Source organism: Rhineura floridana, chromosome 11 (assembly GCF_030035675.1).
Source record: "Rhineura floridana isolate rRhiFlo1 chromosome 11, rRhiFlo1.hap2, whole genome shotgun sequence".
Taxonomy (NCBI): Eukaryota; Metazoa; Chordata; class Lepidosauria; order Squamata; family Rhineuridae; genus Rhineura; species Rhineura floridana.
Window position 1 is genome coordinate 33,793,075 of NC_084490.1, and position 5,608 is coordinate 33,798,682.

The 5,608-nt window shown below is 42.1% G+C and overlaps 1 pseudogene; it reads right to left on the bottom strand.

Annotated features, from left to right (window-relative positions):
* Positions 1-1,293: 1,293 nt before the first annotated feature.
* LOC133367851 (olfactory receptor 6M1-like) lies at positions 1,294-2,240 on the bottom strand (annotated as a pseudogene).
* Positions 2,241-5,608: the final 3,368 nt, after the last annotated feature.

The following is a 5,608-nucleotide window of genomic DNA, read 5'->3' on the forward strand; positions in this document are numbered from 1 at the left end:
CCCTGATTAAACAGTCTGACTTTTAGAACACTGGCAGCTGGTTCTTACTGAGTATGCCTGCTCTATCATACACCCCAATATTAATTTTCTTAAATAAAAAAATCAGCCATTCTTTTTTTTAAAAACTTTTAAACTGCAGACAATGATGGTCAGAGTATGGGGCAAGGTCAGTAATAGGAACAGGTACTCTATGAACATGGCTGATTTTTAATTAATTTCAATAATTATGAAACCACTGACAAAAAGTCGAGCAGGGATCTGGATCCCCCCCCTTTGTTTTACACTTTGAACTCTGGATTTTCTCTGAATGTTTTGTGCATCTTCATGAAAACTTAGAGGTTGTTAAGCAAGTGATTCTGAGTTCAGGACTATACATTTTGTAAGAGTTTTGTTTGAAATGAGCTTATGGGAAGCAGCAGAATGTCATGGGTGGTGTTTTCAGTTTAACATGGCAGAATGTGAAAAATCCATGCTGGCTATAGTACAGAGCCACTCTCATGGCTGTATAATAACAAAGGGCCATCCACAAAATGTTGTAATGGAGAATGTGTGTCTTCAGTGTTCCAGACAATAAGCCATCCTACTTCCTCTTGGTTTTCAATTTTCCTCTCTCCTCCTAGCAGACATCAACATTCCATCCCAGCTGAGAATGTTTTGATCCCATTGGGTTCTATTTTTCTTTTTTTCTTTTTTACTCTTTTTTGGCACTTCTGCAAATATTGGGGTTCTTCCAAGTCTGCTGAAACCTTCATGGTTGATGCCACTTTGACTCCAAAAGCGATATCACTCAGAGAATTGAATTTACTCTTAGTATAGATGATGATACTTTAAGACTTTTGTTCATTTTCCAAATAATTAGAATTAGTACTCCAATGAAGAATGTGCATATAACTCTAGTTAATAGCACTTTGTATCTTAATAGAACCCCAAAAACCCTTCAAATTGCAAAGGACATTATCCAGTCAAATAAACCACTTTTTTAACTTGGCTTAAGAACACCTATTTATTTATTACATTTTGAAAAGCCACTTTCAGTCATCTCCCAGGGCATTCTAGAGGTTAGAAGGTACACATACATGGATGGCCACATTTACCTTTCACAACAACCTTTGGAGGTAGGTAAGGCTGGCAGGAATTAAATGATCCAAGATCATATAGTGAGCTACCTAGCTAGGTGAAGATTTGAACCTGGTCTCCATAATCTAAGTCCAACACACTAGTCTATGCTGACTCTCTCCCACTGAAGCTACCGGATCTTAAAATCCCTTTGCTGGATTTTGCTGCATGTTCAGTTCATTTCTTAAGAATTACTTTTCTTTGATTGAAGATAACTCTAAGGGAATCCTTCACTTTCTCATTTCTCAGACTGTATATGAAAGGATTTAGCATGGGTGTCACCATTGTGTTCAGTACAGTGCCTATTTTGTTGAAATCCAGAATGTTCCCTTTAGTGGGACGGACATAAATGAAGATAGAGCTCCCATAGTACAATGTTACCACAGTGATATGAGAAACACACAGGTTGAGAAGGCCTTTTATCGCCCTTGTGCTGATGGTATCTTCAGGACAGCAATAATAATGTAAATGTATGACACAACTGTTATGAGAAGTGAACCCAGAAGCAATATGGAAGAAGTCCCCAAATCAACCCTTTCAGCCAATGATGTGTCACCACAGACAAGCTTGAGTAAGGGGGCACTGTCACAGAAGAAGTGGTTGACAATGTTTGGGCCACAGAATGGTAGACCAGCTGTCACAATGCTGGGAACTAGAATAATCAAGAAACCACCAACCCATGACCCCAGAAGGAGCTGGAAACAGGCTTTGCTGTTCATAATGGATGCATAGCGCAGGGGGTAGCATATTGCAACGTAACGGTCAAAGGACATTACAGCCAGGATGAAGAATTCAGTTGAGCCCATAAGGAAATAGAAGAATGACTGAGTAGGACAGCCCACAAAAGAGATGGTCTTCTTTCCTGTGATTATATTTATTAGCATCTTAGGCATCATGGTTGAAGTGATCATGAGCTCCAGGAATGAGAGATTACTCAAGAAAAAATACATGGGCTATTGAAGATGGTGATTGGTAAGTACCAGTGTAATGAGTGTGACATTACCCATAATGGTCAATGCATACACAAAGAAGAAGGTGATGAAGATCAGAATCTCAACAGAGCGAACGGTCTGACATCCAAGAAGGATGAATTCAGTCACAATAGTCTTATTACCTTTCTCCATATTTTGGGACATCTTATTCCCTAGGAAACAACCCGTGAGGAAAATATAGAAACAAGAGAGGTAGAGAGACCTTATCAGCCATATTCATTAGGGGTATGCAGTGGCCGCAAGATGCATCATGTATCTGTATTTATAGTGTTTGGAGGCAGCTCAATCTCTTTTGGATCCAAAACAGTTGTTCTGATTCTATTTGCTATTTGGGGCCAAATCTGATATGTTAAATCTGAAGCTCTGCTTTGTTCCCTTTGATTTTAATGGGAATCTAAAAAAAAAAACCCTCCCCCTGTTGGGCTGGTGATCAGTAGGAATTACTGTCTCTAGTAGTTTTCCATGAAGCCTACAAGTGTGAAAACATAACTGTGGTTAAGGGGGAGTTATGTCTATGCCCTGTCTGGGAATGGACAGCCAGGGCCGTTGCTATGGTAGCCATCTGATAGCAACTGGGAAAGTTCTAACAGAGTCTATGTGTTGTTTTCTTCTGAATTATGCCTCTGAGCTGAGAGGCTGTCTTTTGTGTTTATCTATGGAGAGAGATGTACCAGAAGGGGGGTGACTGAAGAATCTCTACATGTATTTACTCTTAAGCCTCTGGCCTTAATGTCTTTCAATAAAGACTCTTAACATGCTCTGAAGAAGTTTCTTGCTCAACTTAACTCCAAGGTAATGTATGCTGTTTCACACAACAATGCACACACGCCAACAGTGGTAGCAGAGAATGGTTGCGCTCCACAGCGCATTACACCGGAGTAAGTTGCTGGTCTGAACGGCAGACGGAGTTCTAGAGAGGGCAGCTTGATTGATTGTACCAGACGGAGGTGAGCAACATGGCTGTAAACCTGTCTGGGGGAGGCTTGCCGATGGACGACTTAATGACAAGAATTATGGCAGCTGGAAGCCGAGGATGAGGGCTTTGCTGATAACAGAGGATTTATGGGACGTGATTGAGGAAAAACCCCGGCGGTACCGACCGCGGCCTGGAAGCGTCGAGACCAGAGGGCGCAGGCGTTTATCATCTTGGCTCTATCGGATTCTCAACTGATGTGTGTGAGAGATGAGCCGTCGGCTAAACAGATCTGGGACGCGTTGCAGGATTTGTCCGAGGAATGGCAGCGGAGGCAGGAGGCGCAGAGAGCCCAGCCGGTGGAGGCTGTCAGAAGCAAGGAAAAGAAATGTGCCGAACCGGAGCAGGCTGCCGAAAGCAGACAGGAAAACAAGCGGGAGCAGCAGCGGCTGAAGTCTTGTTTTGCCAGTGGGGCTCGTGGGCATCTCCGTAAAGATTGTGCAATCAAGCGAAACTCCAGGGACGGAGGCTTGAAGCAGGGAAGTGTGAACTTTGTTTGTAAACAGAAGTCTAAAGACTTGGAACAAATTAACTTTATTGTCGACAGTGGAGCAAGCCATATATTAATTAAAGACAGACGTTTGTTTTATGTTTCAGAAGAAGTGAAAGACTTTGTTTTACTTGCTGATGGATCACGGAAATCCGTAAAAGCTAAAGGTCTGGTTAAGTTTGACAAGCTTGGCATAATGTCAGACTGTTTGTTTGTTCCACAATTGGCTCATAATATTTTATCAGTTAGCAAAGTGGTAAGTTGTAATTATTCAATTTTGTTCCACAAACACCAATGTTTTATAATGAGGGGAGATGAAGTGTGCATGCAGGGAAGCCTTAATGATTCACAGTTAGTAATAAAGAGCAGTCAAGCAGGGTGTGCTGTGTTAAACGCTGAGGCACAGGTACATCAGGGCTGCGTCCATGAATGGCATCAAAGGCTGGGGCATGCAAACCTTGACACGATAAGGAAAACCCCTTTGCACAGTGAAGACATGCATTTAAAAGATTGTGGACAGTTAATGGATTGTGATTCTTGTAATCAAGCTAAAATGACTATTGCACCAATAAACCGGGAGGCTGAGAGAACCACAACAGCTCCCTACCAGCTAGTTCATGTTGATTTAGCAGGGCCAATAAATGCTTCACGAGGAGGTGCGAAATTCTACATGGTACTGGTAGATGATTTTTCAAGGTTTTGTCATGTTTTTCTGTTAAAGCATAAAAGTGAAGCTGAGCAGAAGCTGAAACTGTTCATTAACAGAATTGAAACTCAACACTTGGTCACGGTAGGGGCTATACGCTCGGACCAAGGTGGGGAATTTACAAGTAAAGCATTGAGTGACTTTCTGGAGAGTAAGGGAATAAACCAGAATTTCACTGCTCCACACAGCCCATTTTCCAATGGAACTGCTGAGAGAAAAAATAGGGTGCTTGGGGAAGCAATGAGAGCCATGCTGCTGGATTGCAGTTTAGGGAATTCTTTCTGGGTAGAAGCAATTCTTGATGCGAATTACATTCACAACAGGGTGTTACACAGTGCTATTGGAATGTCTCCTTATGAGAAACTTACTGGCAGAAAGCCTAGAATACAACACATTCAAAAATTCGGGGCAAGGTGCTGGATCCACATTCCACAGGGAAAAAGGAGGGGCAAGCTTGCGCCCAGAGCACAGCAAGGTTTTGTTTTGGGATTTCAGAATGCATATTAGAGAATTTGGTGTCCAGAAACACAGCAGTTAATTCTGAGCAGAAGCATTAAAGTCTCAGAAAAGCCTTGGGATCAAAGGGAGACAGTCCTTCTTACAGGAACAAATGAAACACAAACACAAACACAATCACAGAAATTTCAGCCAGATGTTAATGTTAAAGTGGAAGGTACACAAATACCTCTCAGAGATGCTTTGAATGAGCTCATTTCTGGAAAACACAGATCAAAGAAACGAAAAGCTGAGGAAATGGAAGCTCCTGCGCAGGTTGTGCCAAGCACAAGCACAAATGGGGGGGGCAGAGAGAGCCGAAGCTCTGGTTCCTTTAAGACGCTCCACGAGAGCGAATTTAGGCAAACCGCCTGACAGATTTACTGTGGGATTAATAGCAAGTCCTGGAATGAATGAAGTTGTAGACATGGATCCTGAGACACTTTATTTGACATGTGTTGAACCAAAGTTTGAGTGAATAAAGTTTTGAACTGTACTGAGATGTAAGTTTGAACTGTACTGAACTGAAAATGCAATGTACTGAAATGTATTGCAAGAGGTATTGTAGAAATGTATGACTGTATGACTATGTATTATGGAGATGTATTTCATGTGTATTTTGCAGTCTTAATGGAAAAAAGGGAAGCTGTTGGGCTGGTGACCAGTAGGAATTACTGTCTCTAGTAGTTTTCCATGAAGCCTGCAAGTGTGAAGACGTAACTGTGGTTAAGGGGGAGTTATGTCTATGCCCTGTCTGGGAACGGACGGCCAGGGCCGTTGCTATGGTAGCCATCTGATAGCGACTGGGAAAGTTCTAACAGAGTCTATGTGTTGTT